This window comes from Salvelinus fontinalis, chromosome 3 (assembly GCF_029448725.1).
Source record: "Salvelinus fontinalis isolate EN_2023a chromosome 3, ASM2944872v1, whole genome shotgun sequence".
NCBI lineage: Eukaryota > Metazoa > Chordata > Actinopteri > Salmoniformes > Salmonidae > Salvelinus > Salvelinus fontinalis.
In genome coordinates this window covers 33,863,863-33,878,439 of record NC_074667.1, presented here as the reverse complement: position 1 = coordinate 33,878,439, position 14,577 = coordinate 33,863,863, and the positions used below count along the sequence as shown (strand labels likewise).

Here is a 14,577-nt window from a genome sequence, read left to right as displayed (position 1 = left end):
GCAGACATTTTTTGGTACTCTTCCCCAGATCTGTGCCTCAACACAATCCTGTCTTGGAGCTCTACGGACAATTCCTTTGACCTCATGGCTTGATTTTCGCTTTCACATCCACTGTCAACTGTGGTACCTTTTATATAGACAGGTGAGTGCCTTTCCAAATAATTTCCAATCAATTGAATTTACCACAGGTGGACTCCAATCAAGTTGTATAAACATCAAGGATAATCAATAGAAACAGGATGCACCTGAGCTAAATTTCGAGTCTCATAGCAAAGAGTCTAAATAATTATGTAAATCAGGTATTTCTGTTTTTTATTTTTAAACGTTTTTATAAACCTGTTTTCACTTAATCATTATTGGGTATTGTGTGTAGATTGAGGATTAAAAAAACTAACATTTCGAATAAGCCTGTAACCTGGGAAAGGGTCTGAATACTTTCCGAAAACACCGTACCTGCCCTCTCTTCCGTCTATTGGTCGTTTACACAAAAGGGAAGAAGTCGTAAAGCAGCTTGGCGTTGATAGTGGGCCAGGCCTTGTAGCCCTGCCGGGCGGCTGCAGACAGGTAAAGAGGTCATGGAGCTGACTGACATGACATGGCTGCCTCCAGAGAGTGACGCCTGAGGAAAAGGAAAACTGTCAATAAGACATACGTAGGGTGTTACATAAAGGTGTCATGACACTGACCAGAGGTCTGGAAGATGGACTCTATTGTGCCATCACTTGGCAATATGTTTAAGACAATGCAGTTACTGTTGATTGGAGGGAATCTATCAAGGCTTTAACAGTAGCTTACAATCTCTATGGAATGTCTATTGTTCCATGACAGGGTAAATAATGACTTTGGACTACATTTACATTACATTTGTCATTTAGCAAACACTCTTTTCCATAGCGACCTACAGTCAGTTAATCAGACACTTAGCAGTGATGTGTGCTGTGGTTGCTTTTAAGCACTAGTAAAAAGTGTTATACAAATAAAAGCTGATAAAGTTAGATTGATGTGTTTGCTAAGGGTTGTTTTTAAGCACTTAGTGACAAATGTTTCTATAAAATGCACTATACAAACAATGTTGTACAATCAATATTACATTGGGCATGTCAAATCCAAGCAATAAAACTCATGGATGCAACTGTTTATCTAAAATTGTTGTGTGTTGGTTGTCCTGAAAAAAAATGGTAAAACACTTCATTGTGAGGCTAAATATAAGGGCTGGACATGCAGATAAATACATTTCTGCTGGGTTCTCGGGACTGATAGGGTTAATCTACTACTTTGTGTTATCATTGGTGTATGTTTAATGTAATGGTCGTTGTCTCAGTATCTCATTGAAAACAAGCTTTTTTTCAAGTTACCATTGTGCTTTATAAACAAAGAAAGTACAACTTAACCAGTGTATATGGGATAACAGCAACATCTACAGTGCCTTCAGAAAGTATTCACATCCATTCAAATGTTCAACATTTTGCTGTGTTACAGAATTTAAAATGGATTAAAATTCAATTTTTTGGTGACTGGCCTACACACAATACCCCATAATGTCAAAGGGAAATGATACAGTTGAAGTCGGAAGTTTACGTACACCTTAGTACATTTAAAATCAGTTTTTCACAATTCCTGACATTTAATCCTAGTTAAAATGGTCTGTCTTAGGTCAGTTAGGATCACCACTTTATTTTAAGAATGTGAAATGTCAGAATAATAGTAGAGAGAATTATTTATTTCAGCTTTTATTTATTTCATCACATTCCCAGTGGGTCAGAAGTTTACATACACTCAATTAGTATTTGGTAGCATTATCCAAAGCGTTTGACACAGTTGCTCATGAAATATTACTTTCTAAATTGCATTATTACATTTTCATGATTATACATATAATTGGTTATATAGTTTGTTTATGCAAACGGCTGTGCATCTACCAGGGCCAAGATATCCTGTGTCGTGCCACAGGGTTTGATAATTGGACCTTTGTTATTCCTAATCTATATCTTCCACCGTACTTCCCATTCTCTTTGCTGATGATACCATTTTGATTTTATCCCACAATAATATTTATTCACTAATTAATGAAGCCAACTCAGGCATGGACACATTTTGTGACTGGTTCCAGATAATCTTTAAAATGTAAAAAATTCAACTTCATTGTATTCACTAGTAAGAATAAGAAATATTGTAAAAAAAAAAGTTTTTAAAAGTTTTTAAAAAAGAGCCAGAATCTCAATTGGTAGAAACGAAATGGAACAAGTCACATCCACTAGATTCCTCAGAGTTCAAATTAATGAAAAGTTATCCTGGAAAGATCATATTCAATTTATCTGCAGCAAAGTGATGAAATCTGTTGGTATCATCAGAAAGATTAGTGGTTTGCTTCGTCAGTCTTGCTTCCTAACTCTATAGTATAGCTTAATTTACTCATATCTCATTTACAGTAAATATTGTCTGAGCCAGAACACATGCCTCCAACCTACACAAATTATTCATCATACAAAATACATTTGCAAGACTAGCCACCTCCTCTAATTACCTGGCTCCATCTGCACCTTTGTTTAAGAAACTCAATATCTTGTCTATTTATGACATTAATGTACGCCAACTCTGCACTTTCATCTACAAATACTCATACCTCCCAGACAGTTTACCTAAACCCTTCAATGGATTCTTCCAGGTCCATTCTGAAATCTTATCAGAAACCAGAAACTTATCAGACCCATGTTGGGTCATTAGCTTTCTATTTCCTTACAACCGGTTAAACAAATGTAATTTGGAAAAGATGTACCAAGCTCAGCGAAAGAAGCAGAGACGACAGAGAAATGTTTAACTAGATTGAAGCATTCATTCTATAATTTATGACATTCTGGTGAGCGAGAGTTTATTTGGTCCTTTGGGCAACGTACTGTAATGACAGAAGAGAAGTTGCATGTATCTAATTATACACAAGTTGACTAACAAGCCTATGTCAGAATAATACTAACAAGCCTACCAAAATAGCCTTCCAAAATGTCTGAAATTATAAGCAGAAACCAGTCTAAATTAGGCACAAAAAAAATCAGGCACCCCCTGTAAAAAAAATATTTGTGCCATATCTGACTGTATAGCCTACAGCGCGGGTTAGGGTTGGGTGCAGCCCTCAGGTTTTCACTTTATCATATAGTTGGGCAGTTACGGATGGGTTATTAGCAATTTCGGGAGGGTGAACAAACAGTTGACCAGCGCACTACTAATGACCACATAACCAACCTGTAAACATCGTAGCCGATGTGAGTAAGACCTTTAAACAGGTTAACAATCACAAGGCCGCAGGGCCACACGGATTACCAGGAAGTGTACTCAACTGGCAAGTGTCTTCACTGACATTTTCAACCTCACCCTGTCTGAGTCTGTAATACCAACATGTTTCAAGCAGACCACCATAGTCCCTGTGCCCAAGAATACTATTGTAACCTACCTAAATTACTACCGACCTGTAGCACTACGTCTGTACTCCACACTGCCCTTTCACACCTGGACAAAAATAACACCTATGTGAGAATTCTATTCATTGACTACAGCTCAGCGTTCAACACCATAGTGCCCTCAAAGCTCATTACTAAGCTAAGGACCCTGGGACTAAACACCTCCCTCTGCAACTGTATCCCGGACTTCCTGATGGGCTGACCCCAGGTGGTAAGCGTAGGTAGCAACACATCCGCCACGATGATCCTCAACACGGGGGCCCCTCAGGGGTGCGTGCTCAGTCTCCTCCTGTACTCCCTGTTCACTCATGACTGCACGGTCAGGCACGACTCCAACACCATCATTAAGTTTGCTGATGTACACCGGCAACGATGAGACAGCCTATAGGGAGGAGGTCAGAGACGTGACCGTGTGGTAGAAGGACAACAACCTCAAAATAACTAATCTATGTAAAAAATATATATATTAAAACAGCATGCATAATCAGAAGGATAGCTAAATATTTACCAGGAAAAATTCTTCAGCAAATAACACAAGCATTAATTGAGAGTCAGGTGAACTACTGTTCTGTGGTCTGGGGAAATGCATCATCAAGTTAAGTTAGGAGGCTGCAGAATGCACAGAACAAAGCAGCAAAGATTGTTTTAAGGTGGAGATATGGTTCTTCTGTTGCAGTCATGCGCAGTGTTCTTGGTTGGTCATCAATCAACAAGATAATTGAAAAAAACATGCTTATTTTATTTCATAATATACATAATTTAAAACGGCCAAGTTCTATTCACAACGGTATTCAGTTGGTAAGAGACAGACATTCCGTAAATACTAGAAATAGATTGTCCACCATCTGTGCGTTATCCAGACAGAAAAGAGAAATAGGCAAAATAACATTTTGATTTAGAGCAATAAAGACATTTAATAAATTAACTGAGCAAACTAGAAACCTTTCAATATATAAATTTAAACATTATTTTAAAACGATTTAAATATAATACATAGAAATGTTGTGGAACTATAGTAGATGAAGAATCAATATATTTTAGATTGAGTCATTATGTTAGTATATTATTTATGTTTGTAATAGTGTGTTATATGTGAAAATGTGTTTGTATTATAAATTGTATTTGAATGTTTAAGGACTCTTGGAAGATTAGTCAAAATGGGGACTAAAAGAGATCCAAATGAAATCAATCTCCCTCAACGTGATCAAGACAAATGAGATTATTGTGGACTACAGGAAAATGCGGGCATGCCCCCATTCTCATCGAATGGGCTGTAGTGGAGCAGGTTGAGAGCTTCAAGTTCCTTGGCATCCACATTCCCAACAAACTAACATGGTCCAAGCACACCAAGACAGTCGTGAAGAGGGTACGACAAAACCTATTCACCCCCAGGAGACTGAAAAGATTTGGCATGGGTCCTCGAGAGCACCCTGATGGGTTGCATCACAGCCGGGTATGGCAACTGCTCGGCCTCCGACTGCAAGGCTTTACAGAGGATAGTGCGCACAGCCCAGTATATCACCGGGTCCAAGCTTCCTGCCATTCAGGATCTCTATACCAGGCGGTGTCAGAGGAAGGCCCTAAAAATTGTCAAAGACTCCAGCCACCCTTGTCATAGACTGTTCTCTCTGTTACCGCACGGCAAGCGGTACCGGAGCTCCAAGTCTAGGTCCAAGAGGCTTCTAAACATTTTACTAAAGGGCCCCAGGGGACCGGTAGGCTAGACAGAGGTTGATACTTGGTTTCCTGTGTTCTTGACAAATTAGACATTGGGCACATATTTGTGCAGCGATTGTAGTAAATTTGGGTGTGTACCATTCTTTTCTACAAGAACTTTCCATTCCCCCCTTTGGACACATGCGACACACCGTGATACATGCATCCGAGGTAAACCAACAAACTGGGGGGAGCCACTAGGCGACCGCTCTGGTGCCTCCATAACCCATCATAATGTAGTTTACAATGTGAGAGGTTATTTTCCTGGCACCACACTCCCATAGTCCTCACCTCCTCCCTGTAGGCTGTCACGTCATTGTTGGTAATCAAGCCTACTACTGTTGTGTCGTCTGCAAACTTGATGATTGAGTTGGAGTCATGCTTGGCTACACAGTCATGGGGGAACAGAGAGTACAGGAGGGGCTGAGCATGCACCCTTGTTGGGCCCCAGTGTTGAGGATCAGCGAAGTGGAGGTGTTGTTTCCTACCCTCATCACCTGGGGGTGGCCCGTCAGGAAGTCCAGGACCAAGTTGCACAGGGCGAGACCCAGGGCCTCGAGCTTACTAATGAGCTTGGACAGTATTATGGTGTTGAATGCTGAGCTATAGTCAATGAACAGCATTCTTACATAGGTATTCCTATTGTCCAGATGGGATAGTGTGATGGTGATTGCATCGTCTGTGGATCTATTGGGGCGGTATGCAAATTCAAGTGGGTCCAGGTTGACAGGTAAGGTAGAGGTGATATGATCCTAGACTAGTCTCTCAAAGCACTTCTTGATGACAGAAGTGAGTGCTACGGGGCGATAGTCATTTAGTTCAGTTACCTTTGCTTTCTTGGGTAGAGGAACAATGGTGGCCATCTTGAAGCATTTGGGGACTGAAGACTGAGATAGCGAGAGATTGAATTTATCCGCAAACACACAAGCCAGCTGGTCTGCGCATGCTCTGAGGACGCAGCCAGGGATGCCGTCTGGGCCGAAAGCCTTGCGAGGGTTCACACGCTTAAATGTTTTACTCACGTTGGCCACAGAGAATGAGAGCCCACAGTTCTTGGTAGCGGGCAGTGTCAGTGGCAATGTGGTATCCTCAAAGTGGGCGAAGGTGTTTAGCTTGTCCGGAAGCAATTCGTCGGTGTCCGCGACGTGTCTGTTTTTCCTTTTGTAGTCCGTGATTGTCTGTAGACCCTGCCACATACGTCTCATGTCTGAGCCATTGAATTGCGACTCCACTTTGTCTCTATACTGACATTTTGCCTGTTTGATTGCCTTGCGGAGGGAGTACAACATCTCCTATACACTTCCTGATAAACTCAGTCACCGTATCAGTATATTCGCCAATATTACTCTGGGAAGCTACCTGGAACATATCCCAGTCCGCGTGATAAAAACAATCTTGAAGCATGGATTCTGATTGATCAGACCAGCGTTGAATAGTCCTTAGCACGGATACTTCCTGTTTGAGGTTCTGCCTATAGGAAGGGAGGAGCAAAATGGAGTCGGGGTCAGATTTGCCGAAAGGAGGGCGGGAGAGGGCCTTGCAGGCATCCCGGAAGTTGGAGTAACACTGGTCGAATGTTTTAGCAGCGCGAGTACTACAGTCGATATGTTGATAAAACTTTGGCAGTCTTTTTATCAAATTTGCTTTGTTAAAATCCCCAGCTACAATAAATGTTGCCTCAGAATATATGGTTTCCAGTTTTCATAAAGTCCAGTGAAGTTCTTTGAGGGCCGTCGTGGTATCGGCTTGAGGGGGGATATACACGGCCGTAACTATAAACAAAGAAAATTCTGTTGGGAGATAATCCGATCAGCATTTGATTGTGAGGTATTCTAGGTCGAGTGAACAAAAGGACTTGAGTTCCTGTATGTTATCACAATTACACCATGAGTCGTTAATCATGAAACATACACCCCGCCCTTCTTCTTGAACTGAGAACCCAACTGGTTGGACCGTATATCCCGAGAGAGCCATGTTTCCGTGAAACAGTATGTTACAATCCCTGATGTCTCTTTAGAAAGAAACCTTCACCCTGAGCTCGTCAACTATATTATCCAGAGACTGAACATTAGTGAGTAATGTACTCGGAAGCGGTGGGTGGTGTGCACGCCTCCTCAGTCAGACTAGAAGACCACTCTGAGTACCTCTCCTCCGCTGGCATTGTTTTGGATCTGCCTCTGGAATCAGTTCAATTTCCATGGAGGGTGTGAACAAAGGGTCCACTTTGGGAAAGTCATATTCCTGGTCGTAATGCTGGTAGTGCTGGTGATTTACTGTCGCTCTGATATCCAATAGTTCTTCCCGGCTGTATGTAATAACACAAAACATTTTCCATGCTAACAACGTAAGAAATATTCCATAAAAAAACTAAATACTTTTTGGAAAATGTGGAAAAGTAAAGGGGTGTGAATACTTTTTGAAGGCACTGTATATCAAGGCCTATTAAACTCTCAGTTGACTGTATGTAGAAGATGTCTAGGTTAACCTCCTGCTGGACATACAGTTGAAGTTGGAAGTTTGCATACACTTAGGATGGAGTCATTAAAACTCGTTTTTCAACCACTCCACAAATTTCTTGTTAACAAACTATAGTTTTGGCAAGTCAAGTGCATGACACAAGTACATTTTCCAACAATTGTTTACAGACAGATTATTTCAATTATAATACACTCTATCACAATTCCAGTGGGTCAGAAGTTTACATACACCAAGTTGACTGTGCCTTTAAACAGCTTGGAAAATTCCAGAAAATGATGTCATGGCTTTAGAAGGTTCAGATAGGCTAATTTACATCATTTGAGTCAATTGGAGGTGTACCTGTGGATATATTTCAAGGCCTACCTTCAAACTCAGTGCCTCTTTGCTTGACATCATTGGAAAATTTAAAGAAATCAGCCAAGACCTCAGAAAAACAATTGTAGACCTCCACAAGTCTGGTTCATCCTTGGGAGCAATTTCCAAATGCCTGAAGGTACCACGTTTATCTGTACAAACAATAGTACGCAAGTATAAACACCATGGGACCACGCAGCCGTCATAACGCTCAGGAAGGAGACGCGTTCTGTCTCCTAGAGATGAACATACTTTAGTGCAAAAAAGTGCAAATCAATCCCAGAACAACAACAAAGGACCTTGTGAAGATGCTGGAGGAAACGGGTACAAAAGTATCTATATCCACAGTAAAACGAGTCCTATATAGACATAACCTGAAAGGCCGCTTAGCAAGGAAGCAGCCACTGCTCCAAAACTGCTATAAAAAAGCCAGACTATGGTTTGCAACTGCACATGGGGACAAAGATCGTACTTTTTGGAGAAATGTCCGATTGGCTGATGAAACAAAAATAGAATGGTTTGGCCATAATGACTATCATTATGTTTGGAGGAAAAAGGGGGAGGCTTGCAAGCCGAAGAACACCATCCCAACCATGAAGCACGGGGGTGGCAGCATCATGTTGTGGGGGTGCTTTGCTGCAAGCAGGACTGGTGCACTTCACAAAATATATGGCATCATGAGGCAGGAAAAATTATGTGGATATATTGAAGCAACATCTCAAGACATAAGTCAGGAAGTTAAAGCTTGGTCGCAAATGGGTCTTCCAAATGGACAATGACCCCAAGCATACTTCTAAAGTTGTGGCAAAATGGCTTAAGGACAACAAAGTCAAGGTATTGGAGTGGCCATCACAAAGCCCTGACCTCAAACCTATAGAAAATGTGTGGGCAGAACTGAAAAAGCGTGTGCGAGCAAGGAGGCCTACAAACTTGACTCAGTTACACCAGCTCTGTCAAGAGGAATGGCCCAAAATTCACCCAGCTTATTGTGGGAAGCTTGTGGAAGGCTACCTGAAACATTTGACCCAAGTTAAACAATTTAAAGGCAATGCTAGCAAATACTAATTGAGTGTATGTAAACTCCTGACCCACTGGGAATGTGATGAAAGAAATAAAAGCTCTCTACTATTATTCTGACATTTAACATTCTTAAAATAAAGTGGTGATCTTAACTGACCTAGACAGGGAATTTGTACTTGGAATAAATGTCAGGAATTGTGAAAAACTGAGTTTAAATGTATTTGGCTAAGGTGTATGTAAACTTCCGACTTGAACTGTAGATATATTCACACATAAATATATGGCTGTGGATATGTATTACTACACTATATGTCAATGACCAAAAATAGGGATTTTTGAAGGAAGCATCAAGATGCTTCCTTTAAGACAGTAAAGTAGGACATAGGTTTGTTGACTGAAATGGCACTTTTAATATTGCAATTAAACGTCTTCCATTTTACAGGAGGCATGTAGGCTTCTTATCAATCAGAAAACTGAAGATTGTTCCATTTCTGACTGTAATTCACTTGAGGTAGAAAATCACAAGTTAAAACTTTCTGGAAGTCTATACTTGAGTTCCTGAGGTATTGAGTTAAATGGAACAAGCACCTTTTGCCTCATAGGCTGAAAATTACATTTAAAAACTAAACACCAAAAATAAAGAATATATAAAAACTGTTTGACAAAAGGTCTGTTTTTGAGCCCTTGGGGAAGCACACATTGAGTTGGTGGCTTTCCATAGTTGTACTAACAGGTGAGAAAAAATTACATTTGACTTCTGACTAACTTCAAATAAATTATACACATCTCCACCTAAAGGGCAATTGGACAAGTGGTTCTCCCCGAATTAAAAGCATTGCCAATTTATCAACTAAACTTTTGAGCCCCACATGTTTTAGGAAATTTACAAGCTTGGAATTGAATTGCAGAAAGGTTAATAAAATAAATGGGTTGTTTTTATAGTGACTTATTGATATTTTTCACATATTTTTCTATATATAATTTTTCTTTTATAAATGTTTTTTATATCATGGCATCATGATTTTAAAAACTATATTTTTAAGGTATTTATCTACATGGTACACATCATATCATGTTACCCCTTTAAATAAAGCAAACCCAAAATATAAAACCCATTTTGATTCACACTGCAGGTTTAGCCAATACGCAGACCTGGCGTACATAGTAACCTGGCAACGTAGTAGCAGCTAGCAGGCTAACGAAAATGTCCCAGAGGAGTGAACATTATACTCCCCTGTATGAGGGATATTCTAATAACATCAAGCTTACCATTAACAATGTGTTCGCCAACCAATAACAGGAACGTCCCATAATTTTGTCTTAATAAAACTGTAGTAAGATTGACACCCCTTAGACTAAGCTTAGAGTATAGGCCAGTGGACTGCACAAAGCAGAGGCACCTATTTCCATATCATACATTCAACAAATTTACAGGATACCATTTAGCTAGCATAAATGATGAGACTGATGATTCTATTAAACATGATATTATACAAAAGATGTGCTGCCGTTACAGTGCAATGTTTACCGTAGTTCAAACTCTGTTCCAGAGTAAAAACAATACTGATATATGACACAGATCTTACAACTGTAAACACTTGAGCAATATCCCGCCAGATGGAGTGCAGCAAATTAACAGTTCAGACGATGAAGGAAGCAATACATTTAAAGTGACCCTCTCACTTCTTCTCCATTGTCGTTTCTTGGGATTAGACTTGTCCTTTTGGATGACAAGTAGTAAGCTATGTCCGCCTCCAACTGTGTAGCTCTCTCATCCTTTCATTGGTTTACTTGACTAAAAAGTGTGCCACGATGGCTTCCCTAAACCAGAAGTGAAAGGGGGTTGGTATTGCAGCTTCCTTCAGCAGTCTATGCTGGCAACCATCTTAGCAGCCAACTCAGCACCTTTTGCCTGAAAATGGAGGATAGATAATATGAGCAAAATCGCAAAGAGCTAAGCTAAGACAAGTATGTTCTATTCAAGAACCAATAGGTTGACTAGATATTGTTAATGAAAATTATCAGTGAGAACAGCAGAAAATCTAAACTTGAAATGTGATGGTATATAACAAATCATTACTTCCAAAAAGAGTAGCTAACATATTGATGCCGCTTTGTGAAATACAACAGATAAGGGTGGACTCTAACCAAAGGGCCATTACAAAGCCCACTGAATGTCCCTTGAACTTGCCTACTTTCTGCTCCTGTATCACTTTCTTTCCAAAAGCGTTGTACACAAAACCATGGAATGAAACATCTCCCACTCAAACGTACATGTATTAACCATATTAACCATCTTCAATTCCACAATCATGGCTTTATCCAAAACTCTCCCCACCTGGAAAAAGAAGGGATTCTAAGAATAAGGAAACGTGGGGGGGTGTCAGTGTGTCTGTATGCTTGCACTTTTTGATTTGGGATTTAATTTCCTAATTTGGGAATCAGAAAACGTTACTGCCGCGCAACAAACATTGGCTAGGAAGTTCTCTTGGTGTTTTTCTTAGAGAAGAAGCATCCACATCAACAGAAACAATCAATCCCCATCAATAAAGACAGAAATGGACTGAATGGAAGGGACCCCGTTGACCGTGCAATTTAGAAGTGCGTCCAGTGTGTACCTTCCTGTCCATGATAATGGGGGCAGAGTCCACCAGGACTTCTAGTGACGCAGACATGGGCTTGTCTTTGACAGGGGCTTCTATCTCTGCGGGAGAGAGGGCGGTGACTTGCTGCAGGGAAGAACAAGAAAAGAGGGGATCAATTCAATGTTGAATTTAGCCTTCAGTTGCTCGGTCTATTGGTTAGATTAGGGCATTGGGCAGTGGATGATGCCAAAATACTGTTGCGCCTGGTAATGTAGCCATTACATAATTATAGCTCAGCCCAATAGAACACTTTGCCATTGGTCTTATTGTGGCAGGTTACTTAGCAACGGTCTACTCTGAGGCATTCTTATCTAGGAAGGTTGTTGAGAGCATTTACAGAAGAAAAAAAATCTCTAGTTTTGCCTTGTCAGCAACATGACTTGCCATTTCTCCTCAGGTGAAACATTCTCTCCAAGGAGTCACATGTTTCAGGGCACAGTGTGCCTAAAATAACCATTATAAAACCTTCCAGCACTATTTCCTCCCTTTAGTACACTAATGTCAATCCCAGTTTGTCAGACAAAAGGAGTGGTCAAGAAAACATTCACAGAAGATGCTTTCTGAAATTGAAAACTACGTTTATATTGAGGCACCTGCAACATACGAATCGTGTCAGCTTTTTTAACACATAAGACCACTTTGAATTCAAGAAAAGTTGTTGCTGCTGTCTTTAATGGATGATGCCATCACCCTTTCTTTTTTGGCCCTGACCTAAGCGGTTGTATTGATCATAACCCTTGCTTTAGTTGCCAACTTCAGCCCCTTACCTCCAGTTTGACGATGTGGAGGATGACAGGGGACTTGGGTGTGAGGTCGGTATGGTACATGGCACGGGACAGCAGCAGGAGATGGAGGAACATTCTCCTTCAGGTGAAGAGCCAACCACTGACAGAAGAGAGACAGAAGTTACTTCAATTGCTAGAGCATGGTTGTCCCTGGTTGAGGCATGCATTGCCTGTTTAATGTGGTTGTTGTCATCTATGTCATTGAAGAGGACAATGAATAACCCATCAGACCAACCCCTGCAAACTCCTTGAATGGCCAACTCCTTGAAGTTTGCAGTTGTGTAAAATAAGTAAATAAAATTACACACACACAAACACATGTTGAGTGTGTGTGTGTGTATATTATATATATATATAGCTGAAACCCTATTTGTATACCCTTTGTTACTGTATTTATACTTATGAAATTGTTTTTCAACAATATATATTTTTTTAAATAGCTGGAGGGAGTCTTTAACTGGGAATGAAACTTGAGACAGGTTGACCCAGCAACATTCCTTTCACATACTAACAGGCTAATACTAATATGTGGGTGAGGGGCAGTTTAGGTTGGAGAGTTAGAGGACGATGTACCTGTTGCAGTTGCTGCATGAGTTGCTCGGTCGTCAGCCCCGATGACCTCCTTCCCCGGCTACGACACGCCACCTGCAGCTCTGACACACTCATGGGTGCCATGCGTTCTGTGGCAATCATCTAGAGAGATATTACAGAACCATACTCTGAAAAAGAACAACGACACCTAACACCCTTGTGTGATCCGGCAGAGACACATGGCCTAGTTATACAGTTTCATAAGATCAGTTAAAAAAATACAGTTACACAAATGGCTCTGATTTGCACTGTAAAAACAAAGCCATGTACTGACAAATAGCCAGGTGTTTGTCATTAATCTTAACAGTCACTCAATTTACAAGGTTATTCAATGGAGGTTACATGGGGGCAATTCCATGCCAGCACGGCCCTAAACTATATTGGCATCTCAAAAGTACCCTTTTATATTTTGTACATGTTTTAGACAGATAATTTTAAAACAATATACTCTACAAGTACATCACATTTCCAGAGTGAGCTCACTGCTACTTTTAAAGTTATGATACATTTTATGAGCACCACCAACACAGTGTACGAGAAAATCCATTCAAAGGGAACTTCCTCTACTTGCTGAATGTGCAATCATACAGCAGGGATGTGATTGGTTAATAACCTATAATGCCAATTTCTATGTATAACATTCAGAATTTCTTAAAGTAGCAGAACCCACTCTGAAAACTTGATGTGCTGGATGAAGAGTATATTGTCCCAAATAATTACTTTATTTTTTGCTAAATTAAAAAGGGTACTTATGAGATATGAATAAATTAATGTGAATTATTCTATTTTTTCAGAATATAGACATACTACATATTTTAAAGCATACTATAAGGAGTTTCATGACACCCAGATGGTGTCTATACCATGTACGGTTCACGGATCATGGGGTCTTACAAGAGGCATGTATAGGTATAAAAAGGGCCACTTTCATCACGATACAAATGTGAAAAGAATGTTAAACACGCTTCCTCCCAATTACGTTTCTATGTGAGAATTGCCAGAACAAATCTGCGATACAAAAAAATATATTTCAGGCCATACCGGCGCAATCGCCCATAGGTGACATACCGGTAGTTGCTCAGCAGCTTTCGACTGCAAATTGGCAACAATTGCATGGCTGCAGTGATAGGGCTAATAGCACATCAGCAGGCAACAGGCTGACAGCCAGAGAATCACTCCACTCAATTCTCTAACCTTTCCTTGGGTATCAATGCAGAGGTGTGCATAGAAGGTACCTGTGGATTAAGTTGCCTTCCCCTTCTGCGCTCTCTCCTCGTGAGTTGTTGGCCGTGTAGTAACTTCCACACCATTCTCCCTGCGATGTTCGTGTCAATCCCAAGCAACCGAAATCCATGATAGTAGTGCTTTAGTTCGTCCACGACTCTCTGCCCAATTGATTTAGGCGCTACCACTCAGTCTGGGGAGTTGTTTGGAGTAGGGGCAGCCTGCGAGGATGTGGCAGTGGGGACTGGGACTCTATTCTCTGCTGGGGACGGGGGAGTTTCAGCTGTAGCTTTTAATTCCTTGAGCCTAGCG

At 40.6% G+C, this 14,577-nt stretch overlaps 1 pseudogene; it reads right to left on the bottom strand.

The window, feature by feature from the left end:
- Nucleotides 1–10,881: 10,881 nt before the first annotated feature.
- Nucleotides 10,882–13,143, bottom strand: LOC129851535 (LETM1 domain-containing protein LETM2, mitochondrial-like; annotated as a pseudogene).
- Between the last annotated feature and the right edge of the window lie 1,434 nt (nt 13,144–14,577).